Below are 12,152 nucleotides of genomic sequence, written 5' to 3' on the forward strand. Positions count from 1 at the left end.
GGGCAGAGAGAGAGAGAATCCCAAGCAGGCTCTGTGCTTTCAGCGCGGAGTCCAATGCGGGGCTTGAACTCAGGAGCCAAGAGGTCATGACCTGAGCCAAAGTCGGACACCTATCCGCCTGAGCCACCTGGGCCCCCCCCCTCCCCCCGTCATCTTTTTTTTTACGTTAAGATTTTGTTTTGTTCTGTTCTCTGTGCCATTTCTGTATACTCTGATTTCCCTTTATCTTGTTTATTTGTTTGGTTTTTATCTTTCACGTTAGAGTTTCTTCAATTACCTAGTGATCCTTGACAGTGCATTCATGATTAAGACAGAGGCACTAGGGGCACCTGGGGTGGCTCAGTCCGTTAAGCGTCTGACTCTTGATTTTGGCTCACGTCATGATCCCAGGGTTGTGGGATTGAGCCCCGCATCAGGCTCTGTGCTCAGCGTGCTCAGCATGGAGCCTGCTTAAGATTCTCTCTCCCTCTCCCCCACTTACATGCGCTCTCTTTCTCAAAAAAAAAAAAAAAAAGACTGAGGCACTAAAATTGTCTGAAAGTCTCGTGTTCATGAAACAGTTCACGAAACAGGCTTCTCAGTTGGTGAGCATTACCATAGAGGGCTAATTTTCACTGGGGACTCTCAGCTCTTAGTACCTGTCACGCGTTGAACGCTGGGCCCTCAAAAAGATGTCTATATCCTCATCCCCACAACCTGTGAATATGACCTCATTTGGAAAAACAATCTTGGCCGCTGTCAGTTACGGACTTTGAGATAAAACCATCCTGGATTATCTGGGTGGGCTCTAAATACAATAGCAAGTGTCTGCAAGAGACCCAGAGAGGAGAGGAGAAAGTTCTGTGAAGACGGTTGCATCTACAAGCCAGAGAACGCCTGGAACCCCGGAAGCCCGAAGACGCAAGGGAAGAAATGCTCCCTCGGGCCTCCAGAGGGAACATGGCTCTGCTGATCCCTTGCTTTCAACCTTCTGCCCTCCCAAACCGTGGAAGCATACATTTCTTTTGTTTGAAGCCACAACGTTTTTGGTAATTTGCTCACAGTAGTAGCCCTAGGAAACGAATATATTGTCCACAGGAATGTCCTCCTGGGCTGGTCAGTCTTCCCAAAGAAAGATCCTCCAGCCTACTGGTGGTAGGCCATTAGCTTGGCTAGGAGGATGTTAGCGCCGAGGTGACAAGGGGGCCAGGAGGTCTCACCATCCCCTATGTCGTCTTTACCTAATTCCCTGTTTTTCAGCACAGTACTTTGTCTAAGCTATGCTTAGCATCCCAGAGTTCGGAGTTTTTCTAGATTAACCCTTTAAGAAGGTGTATTCATCGTGTTTTGTTTTGTTTCAAGCATTTCCTGATGCTTTGACATCTCGGGGCCTTGCTGATTCTGGACAGACTGCCCCTCCCAGGCTAGCCAATTCTTAGACACAGTAAACTATCCTCCTGCCAGTGTACCTTTGATCTACAAGCCAACCAATCCAAAACCTTTACCTCAACTACCTACTTTACCTTGCTCCCACAGGGGCCACTATTCCTCTGCCCTAATCACCTGAGGCCATACAGCAGACAATTAGAGACAGTCCCTATGACCCAGGGCCCACTGAAATTGTTAAACTAACCAATCCTAAACCCCTTTGACCTCTCTCCTCTGTTCCTTCCTGGGTCAGCCACAACAGAGGCTCTGGCCGTGCTGTATATCCATACATTGTAATGCAATGACAAGGAATGAACTTTTGGGGCGCCTGGGTGGCTCAGTCGGTTGAGTATCGGACTCTTGATTTCGGCTCAGGTCATGATCTCACGGCTCGTGAGTTCAAGCCCTGCACTGGGCTCTCTGCTGTCAGCACAGAGCCTGCTTCAGACCCTCTGTCCCCCTGTCTCTGCCCCTCTGCCGCTCACACACTCTCTCAAAAATAAACAAAAAGTTCTGTATTGTGACTGTACTGGTGGGAGCATAGGTTTATACACTTATCAGAACAGTTTGATAACTGTGCCCTTAGAATGGGTGCACTTTATTACATGTAAATTATACTGTAAAAAATACATTTATTTGATTATGTCTCAAATAAAATATAAACAACAACCAAAGTGCCCAATAAGAAGGGACTGGTTATGATGCAGCCATTCAAACAACTTAGATTTTAGCAACATGGCAAAAATGCTTTGCTGTATCATGTTTTGTGAAAAAGGCAGAACAGAAAATTTTATTTTTATCATGTGTTTGCCTATGCAAATTCTGTAGGCAGATGGATAATGTCCAGCTTTTTTTTTTTTTTTTTAAGTGGGTTGATTTTTTTTGTGTGTGTATATTTAAAAGCAGTAGATAGAGGGGTGCGTGGGTGGCTCAGTCGGTTAAGCGTCTGACTTCAGCTCAGGTCATGATCTCATGGTTCCTGAGTTCAAGCCCAGAATTGGCTCTCTGCTGTCAGCACGGAGCCTGCTTCAGATCTTCGGCCTTCCTTTCTGTCTGCCCCTCTCTCAAACACACACATTAAAAAAAAAAAAAAATTTTTTTAAAGCAGTGGAAAAATGGTTTAGAACCCAGAATCTCCACTGGATTGCCTGTTGCCTGAGTTCAAATTTGAGGTGTTACTTCCCTAGGTGACCTTGAGCTCTAACCTCTTGGAGCCTTAGTTTCTTGACTATAGAAAGGGCATAATAATAGTACTCATCTCCTAAGATTGTCATGAGGATTAAGTGAATACAGGTGAAGAGCTTAGAACAATAAAAATAGTAAGGACTTTATAAACGTTAGCTATTATTTTCATGAGACAATGATACTGTCTGGACAATAAAAATGTGCACTGGGACGCCTGGGTGGCTCAGTCGGTTGAGTGTCCAATTCTTTTTTTTCTTTTTAGTGCTTTTTTATTTTTGAGAGAGCTAGAGACAGAGCGTGAGCAGGGGAGGGGCAGAGAGAGAGAGAGGGAGACACAGCATCCGAAGCAGGCTCCAGGCTCCAAGCTGTCAGCACAGAGCCTGATGTGGGGCTTGAACTCATGAACCGTGAGATCACGACCTGAGCCAAAGTCGGACGCTTAACCGACTGAGCCACCCAGGTGACCAGGAATACGGGAATTTATAAGACATACACTCTGACCTCAGGAAGCTATAGCACTGTTTCTCAGTTGCCAGGGCGGCGCGGGGGGTGGGGGGTGCGGATGGAGTAGGGCGGTGAAGCAAGGAGCAATTTTTGCCACCAGGGACCATCAAGCAAAATATCCGGAGATATTTTTGATTGTCATGACTCAAGAAGGGTGTGCTACTGGCATCTAGTGGGTAAAAGCCAGGGATGTTGCTAAAAAATCCTGCGGTGCATAGGACGGTTCCCCCCCCCCCCCCCCAACAAATAATTATTAGGCTCAAAGTATCGGTAGTAACTGAGCAACTCTGAGTTAGGGCCCAACAGGGGAAAAAGATAGATATGTGCATACAAAATGTGCAAATGTGAGATAATAGGGAAAAACATGTTGTTGGTATCTGCTCCTGGTTCCCCACACAGAGCCCCCAAAACCCTCGTAAATGCCTAAGTGATGGGAGCACTAGTACCCTGTGGATGAGCTCACGGATGGAAGCTGGTGACCAGAAAGAGAAAGCCTTACATAAGAAGCTGCTTGGAATTTTCAGCCTTGGCCCCCTCCCCCTTCTCTAGCGGGAAGAGGGGCTGGCAATGGAGCTAATAATTGATCATGCCTACATGAGGAAACCTCTCTAGAAATCCCAATAGCAGGGGCTTTAGGGAGCTTCCACGTGGGTGAACACATCCATGACGCACAGGGACAGAAGCTCCTGCATTCAGGATCCTCCCAGACCTTGCCCTATGCATTTCTTCATCTGGCTGTTCATCGGTATCCTTTGTCATAGCCTTTGATGAAGTGGCTAATGTATGCAATTCCCTGAGCTGTAATTGCAAAGTAATTGAACCAGACGAGGGGACTGTGGGAACGAACCTTTGATTTGTAGCCAAACAGAAGTTGAGGGTAACCTGGGGACCTATCCTTACAAATTGGCATCTAAGTAGGGTGGGGGCAGGCTCGTGGGACTGAGCCCTTAACCTGTGGGGTCTGACAGCGTCTCCAATTAGCTAGTGTCAGAATGGAGTTCAACTGTAGGACACCCCGCTGGTGTCAGAGAATTGCTGGGGGGGGGGGGGGGGGAGCCCACATCTGCTGTCAGAAGTTTGTGAGTGTGGCAGTCATGTGGGAATAAAGGACACACGCAGGCAGAAAAGAGCCGGGTTTTCCCCCCAAACAACAAAGCAGATAATCAAAATTGAAGTACGTACTCAAATAAAGACAAGAACAGGAAGGTTACAAGAGTCTGGGCCCAGAATGCAGGATTCCCCGGAACACCTGGCCAGGAAGAGAAGCCTCAGTGAGCTTCCGGATTTGTGACCCAGTGGGCATACTTCAGTGATCTTCAATTTTTAGCTTATTCTATTGGTATTTCAAAAGCTTAAGTCAAAAGCTTTTAAAAGTTGAAAGGCTTCACTAACTTCTGCATTACATGATCAGTGTGAAAACCCATTCAGAGCCAGTCCAGATACATGCAGGTGATACTATTTTAAACTTATTTATTTTCGAGAGAGAGAAAGCACAAGTTGGGGAGGGGCAGAGAGAGAGAGAGGGAAAGAGAGAGAATTCCAAGCAGGCTCTGCATTGTCAGCGTGGAGCCCGATGTGGAGCCCAGGAACTGTGAGATCGTGATCTGAGCTGAAGCAGGATGCTTAACCGACCGAGCCACCCAGGTGCCCCCTACTATTTTTTAATGCAACCTGATAAAGAGTTGAGCCAATTTAGAAATCTTGAAAGTACATTTTTAGGTGGTGACAAAAAAAAAAAAAAAAGTTACATGGTAATATTTTGGTCCTCGATTAAAACTGAACTATGTTGGGGAAAATATGCCAATGTTTTACCAGTGGGTAGAATGTGGGATTACAGGTGGTTTTTGCTTATCTTTTGATGCTTTTCAAAATTTCCCTAGTGAGGAGCATGTATTACTCTGGTAATCAAAAAAAGAACAAAAGGAAGGAACAAAGGAGGACTGACTAAATGAAAGGGGAAAGCGGCAGAGGCTGTCTGGTGCGGGTGTCCAGTGTGCCCACAGACACAGTAGGGGGCAGGGGTAAAACTGATTAAATAATTTGCTCCCCCTCCACCCTTCTCTGAGGCCCTTCCGACTCAGGGTTCACAAAGCTTCTACCTCTACATTCATGCTTTTCTCCTTCTTCCTTCCGTGTCTCCTATACTGAGTCCCTTTCTGCTTTGGTGGATGCGGGGGGGGGGGGGGGGGGGCAGTGCAAAAAACCATCACCTATTTTCAGAAACTGTTTATAGAGGCTTGGTTGTGCCAGGTGCCACAGGGGCCGTGCCCATGGGCTTACACCTTCAAACTTTCTCCCTACCCCTTATCCTCGATTTAAAAAAAACAAACAAACTAATTTGAAAGACTTTTTTTCTTTCTGATCAAAAATAAGTAACATCTGTTCACTGACGAAAAATTGGAATACACACAGAAGACTCAAAAAAGAACATAAAAATCATCTCTGGTACTACCATCCAGAGACATCCATTATTAACATCTGGTTTATACGTTCCCAGTCTTTTTCCTATTCATGGATACACAGACAGAACATGTGCTTCTCTTCTTTGAACAAAACCGGACATCTATATTCAATGTGCAAAAAAATATTCAGTGTGTTTATTGACATATATCATGCCTGTAGTCAAGTGCATAAAATGCACGAGTCTTAAAAGTGTACAGCTTGATGAATTTTTAATATAAATACCTATAATATGATAACTTGTTTTCTGTACTTGGCAATCTATTGTGAACATTGTCTACACGATTAGATGGTCTTCTATGGCATAATTAAAAAAATTTTTTTTAACATTTATTTATTTTTTAGAGACAGAGAGAGACAGAGCATGAGCAGGGGAGGGTCAGAGAGAGAGGGAGACACAGAATCTGAAACAGGCTCCCGGCTCTGAGCTGTCAGCACAGAGCCCGTCGCAGGGCTCAAACTCCCAAACGGCGAGATCATGACCTGAGCCGAAGTTGGGCGCTTAACCGACTGAGCCACCCAGGCGCCCCCTACAGCATAATTTTTAATGGCTAACTACCAGTATAGCGGTCATCATACCAACATATAGCAGCTTGCTTAATCCATCTATCATTCTTAGAGATGTAGATTGTTTCTATTTGTTATTCTTGTATCTGTTTCCTATTGCTACAAGCAGTGGCTTAAAGCAACACAAAGTATCTTCTTACCATTCTGGAAGTTAGAAGTCTCAAATGGGTCAGCAGGGCTGTTTTCTTCTAGAAGCTCTAGGAGAGAAGCTGCTCCTTGCCTCCTGCAGCTTCTAGAAGCTGCCAACGTTCCTTGGCTCATGGCCCATCATGCCAGCCTCTACTTCTGTCATCACGTCACCTTGCCTGGCTCATCCTCCTGCCTCCCTCCTGTAAGGACCTTTGTGATTAAACTGGGTCCACCCAGATAATCCAGGAAAATCTCCCCGTCTCAAAATCTTTCATTTAATCACATGGACGAGGTCCCTTTTGCCACATGAATTAACACATTCTCGGGTTCCAGGGATTAGCATGGGGACATCGTTGGGGGAACATTATTCAGACTCCTACAACTATCAACAGTCCACTCACCCATTTCTTTTCCTACCTCTGGTGTTCCTTTTCTTCTCCCTTACTTTAGTGACTACTAGTTTGCAACCCCATTTCCATTCCCCAAATGTTTTGCTTTTGTCTTTACGCAACGTCCTTCAAGACATAATTTACTCTTAGGACCTCAATGATTGTTTCTGATCTACTGACTTCTAACCCCAAGCACCAGCCCTTCCCCAAAGTCCCAATCAAGAATGTCTAGTTTCCCTTGGATATCTCCTCATGTTAAAAACTAAATGTTTTTAAAACTGGACTTGGGGCGCCTGGGTGGCTCAGTCGGTTGAGCATCCGACTTCGGCTCAGGTCACGATCTCGCGGTCTGTGAATTCAAGCCCTGCATCAGGCTCTGTGCTGATGGCTCAGGGTCTGGAGCCTGCTTTGGATTCTGTGTCTCCCTCTCTCTGCCCCTCCCCTGCTCATGCTCTGTCTCTCTCTCTCTCTCTGTCAAAAATAAATAAACATTAAAAAAAAATTTAAAAACGAATGGTGTTTAAAAAAAAAAAAAAAAACTGGACTCACGACCCCTGCTCCAACCTCTACCCCACCTTGCTACACCAACTCAGCTTCTATACCTGACCTTGGTTTGAAAATGACCCGCTCTCGCTCAAGCTGGAGACACAGGACTCAACCTCCATCTTTCCTCTCCTCTGTATCTAATAAGCCACTAAATCCCATCAATTACTTAGGGATTTAGCATTCTTCTAATAGGGCCACCTAATATCTTGACTGTTCTTGACTGTTGCTGGAGTGTGTAATCAGAAACCCTGTTCCCATCCAAATACAATGCTTGCAGGGAGGAACTATCTTCTTCAGCAAGCCTTCTAAGACTGCCCCTTCCTAGGATACCATCTTTCCCCTCCCCCTCTCAAGGAAGTAACCCATAATTAAATATCCACTGTACATGTACACTCAGCTTTTTCAAGCATTTTAAAATTTAATCTTTAAAGTATGGTTTTAATGTTTACAGAGGAGGCAACTGAGAGGCTAAGGAACTTCTACAATGTGATAGAGCTAGCAGGTGGCAGGACTTGAACCCCTCCCCCGCCCCGGTCTGATAGATTCCATTGCCAGACTTTCACTTCTGTTCCACAAGGCCTCCCTAGAGTTCATGCCAGTGGTTACAAAACTTGCCTGTTCATTAAAATCACCTAGGGAGGGGCACCTGGGTGGCTCAGTCCGTTAAGCGACCGACTTCGGCTCAGGTCATGATCTTGCAGTTCGTGAGTTCGAGCCCCGCGTCAGGCTCTGTGCTGACAGCTCAGAGCCTGGGGCCTGTTTCAGACTCTGTGCCTCCCTCTCTCTCTCTGACTCTCCCCCGTTCATGCTCTGTCTCTCTCTGTCTCAAAAATAAATAAACGTTAAAAAAAATAAATAAATAAAATCACCTGGGGAACAGAATCTAAGGCCCCACACCAGAGCTACTATCTGAAGGTAGGGCCCCCAAATTCGATTTTTAAAAATTCTTATAGTCTTCATTTGACACATATCATGTATTACTTATTACTAATTAGTATATTTATTTTTTTTTAAGTTTATTTATTTTTGAGAAAGAGAGAGAGAGACAGAGCATGAGCAGTGGAGGGGCAGAGAGAGAGGGAGACACAGAACTGGAGGCGGGCTCCAGGCTCTGAGCTGTCAGCACAGAGCCCGACACGGGGCTCGAACTCACGAACTGTGAGATCGTGACCTGAGCTGAAGTCAGAAGACTAACCGACTGAACCACCCAGGCACCCCTATTTTTTTTTTTTTTAATATTTGTTTATTTAAGTAATCTCTACACCCAACATAAGGCTCAAACCCATGGCACCAAGATCAAGAGTCACACGCTCTACTGGCTGAGCCAGCCAGGGACCCCACTAGTATGTTTAAAATACATGTTTTGTTCTTTGAACCAGGATAGAAGTGCTGCACTATTTATCTTGGTGACCCATCTGGTACCTTAATAGAGCAGGCACTCAAAGTATTTGTTGGTTGCTTAAATGCTAACCTGAGGTGCGCGGTGAGCTATACTGTTACAAGAGTTCTGAGAATAAATATACCAATAACAATAATAACAGCTAGCACTTACTAAACCCTCTTTATATGCCAGGCCCTCACTGTTCTAAAAATGTACACGTATCTACTTCCTAGGACTTTTCAGTAACTCTAGGAGGCAAGATCAGAACACAACCCGCGGGGCCCCTTGTTCAAAAATCATTAAGAATTTCACATGGTGACAACAGAGCATTAAACCAAGTGAGGGGCCAGACGTTGTAAGTGCCTGTGTGACTGTACAGGTCTCATGCCCACGGCTAAGACTCTTACGCCCATTTTACAGGTGAGGAGACCGAGGCACAGAGGTCTCAAGTAAACATTCCCAAGATCACTAAGCAGAGAGAGCAACCTTAGCTAGGGAAGGCTTCCTTGCACCCTCTAATCCTCTCCAACCCTCCAAGGTTTGGCTCAAATCCTCCCTTGTCTACTAAGCGTTCTCATAACTAAGCCAGGAAACACATCTCTCTTCCTTCTCTGAGACTTTAGCTCCATACAGTTCTTATGGCCATTTTCATAGTCCCATGTTAAACTTGAAATGCCCAGGGGAGGGGAGCCCCAAAATTAATGTAGTCCAATGAACAAATTAACAAGAGTACCACCTTGAAGACAGAGAGGGACGAAGAGGGAATTCCAGGTGGGGGACAGGCCTGGGACAGGCCTGCGACAGTGATGAGCTACTTCTGCAGGATACAGTGACATGGTTGGCTTGATTGGACCAAAGGTAACGCATGCGGTCCAGTATGAGTAACACTGGAAAAGAGGGTGAGGTAAGTTATAAAGCACGTTGTAACACAACTAGACAGTCACTTCTCACAGGCCAGAAGAACATGTTGCATGCTTCATCCATTTCGTAAATATTTGAGCACCTACCACAGTATGAGACACAACTTTAAGCAACAAACAAGACAGACATGATCCCTGCTCTTGTGGAACACGCATTCTGGCGGGGGTGGGGTCAGATAGCAGCAACAGATCATTCCGGGTATCGAGAAGTTCTGAAGATAATCAAGTAGGGTCCTGTCACGAGTATCTTGGAAACTACCTGAGATGGGGTGATCAAGGAACACCTCTCTGAAGAAGTGACATCTGAACTGAGAAGAACGAGAAGGAACGACCGGGGGAGAGTGACCCAGGCAGAAGGACAGCAAATGCCAAGGTCCTGACACTCGCAGATCAAGGTGTGTCCAAAGAACCACAAGAAGGCTAGAGCCTAGTGAGCAAAGGGCCCGGCCACAGGCAACAAGAGAGGTGTTTTATGATAATAGTATTTCTGCCCTGCTTTTCCGTGCAAATGATCTCTTTTCTAAAGTACTTGGAAGAAGTGTGATGTGGCAAGTCAGGAAGATGGCAATAATATTTTGCCCCATTACTAAGCAGGGGGCACTCAGTTCTCCAGGGGTTGTACTCACCTCTGTTCTTTCTCAGTGCTGAGGAAGCCACGGTTTGACCCCTCTGAGGTCAGTTAGCTTTGCTCAGGAGGAAAGGGCATCAGGCCACAGCCTGACTGCTTCTCCCCCTGCAGCCAGTCTTCTCACCCACAGGCACCGTGGGCTGCGTGACTGGGTGGGGACACGCCAGCAGGTCTGTCCCTTCACGAACACACTTGCTTCAAAGACGCCGGTTAGCGTCTCCTGGCACAAGACACTTGCAACGAGCACTTTGAGGAGAGGTTCCCATTTATGTTCAAAATCGCACAGATTCCCCCCATTTCACGGATCCAAGAGGTTAAGTAACGTGTTCAAGAGCGCACGGCAGGAAGTGGCAGAGTAAGACGAAAACCCAGTTCTCTTTAATTTCAGAATTTGTCCATCGGACGTGAATATTCCTGGCGTTCAAATGGTTACACAGAATAACATATTAAAACCTGCGGACACCAAGTACAGCTCAAGAAATACAACTCGAATGGGGTGCTTGGGTGGCTCAGTCAGTTAAGCATCTGACTTTGGCTCAGGTCACGATCTTGCAATCTGTGAGTTCGAGCCCTGCGCTGGGCTCTGTGCTGACAGCTCAGAACACGGAGCCCACTTCGGATTCTGTGTCTGCGTCTCCCTCTGCCCCTCCCCAACTCATGCTCTGTCTCTGTCTCTCTCAAAAATAAATAAACGTTAAAAAGGAAGGAAGGAAGAACGAAGGAAGGAAGGAAGGAAGGAAGGAAGGAAGGAAGGAAGGAAGGAAGGAAGGAAACTTGAAGCCCCTGTGTACCTCTCCATTCTACCAGACCACATGGCCTCCGATTTCTCCTACTTGGGAAACACTGCAGATGCCATCACATCATCATCCATTCCCTAGTGTAAGCCAGAAGTCAAGTAGGCACCAGTGCTCCCTCCCTCTTCTTCCAATCAATTACCAAGTTCAATGAATCTTGATATCTATTCCTATTTCCACTACAACCTCCCTTTCTCGCTTCTACATGTATCATCTCTTATCTGGATTATGGCCATGGCCTCCTAACTGGTCTCCCTGCATCTCCTCTCCCCTCCTTCCAGTCTAATCTCCACATTATAACCACTGATTTTAAGACCTTAAAACAGCTGCTTTTGCTCTTAGAATACAGACAAAATCATACGCATGGCACACAATGTCTCATATGCTTTTTCCTTTACTCAACACTCCCAACTTTATCTCAATCCCTTGCTCTCTGTGCTCTGGGGGTGTTGGCCTTCTTGCAGTTCCTTATAATGCCCGTGCTCCTTCCTTTCACAGGGCCTTTGCACATGCTGTTCCTCCCTTCTCCATCTGAGTAACTCTTCCCTTTCTCAGGTAAGCTTTCCCTGAGCCTCTGACTGGATCACTCTTCCAACTTTACATTTGTTTATGAGATTCATTAATTAAAGTCTTTCTTTCCTAATAAGCCAAAGACCAAGAACCGCTTGCTTAATACAAAATAATGCTTAATAGGTAATAGCCAATGCATATATAACATATATAACAGGCCAAGCAGGGTTCCTAGCATTTCACACGTATTAACTCACTTAAGATCTCCCAAAAAACCTATATGAAGTAGGTACAACGATTAGCCCCATTTTACATATAAGCAAAGTAAGTCACATAGGCGAAAATGTGGCACTGCTGGGAATATGAACGCAGCACGAAGTTTCTGGAGTCTGTGTGCTAAACTCTCATGTTATGGTGCCTCACTAGTATTTGCTGAATGCAGGATAGTGTGGAGTGCTTTCGATAGGGACTAGACAGCGCCATCAGTAACCTTAGTTCAATTAAAAAAATTATTTCACTTGGGTTTTGGTAAGGATCTTACCAAACGACTGGAACTTTGCGGCAAAACGTGTAGCTTCCCAGCATTTTATTCCAGCTACTTTAAAAATGTGTTTGCCCTCACTGGTATTATCATATTGAGCAAACTGCCGGAGGGCAGGAGAAAGTTGGATTGGAGTGAGGCAAAACTGTGGATCATTTGCAGTATGGATAATCCACATAAGGACAACTCAA

The 12,152-nt window shown here is 45.6% G+C and overlaps 1 long non-coding RNA gene across 2 annotated transcripts in view; it reads right to left on the minus strand.

Moving 5' to 3' along the window:
• The window catches only part of LOC128774240 (uncharacterized), a 28,859-nt gene that overhangs the window by 15,204 nt on the left and 1,503 nt on the right, over positions 1–12,152 (minus strand). The gene's annotated exons all lie outside the window — the stretch shown is intronic.

Source organism: Panthera pardus, unplaced genomic scaffold (genome assembly GCF_024362965.1).
Source record: "Panthera pardus isolate Hobbes unplaced genomic scaffold, ASM2436296v1 HiC_scaffold_3, whole genome shotgun sequence".
Taxonomy (NCBI): domain Eukaryota; kingdom Metazoa; phylum Chordata; class Mammalia; order Carnivora; family Felidae; genus Panthera; species Panthera pardus.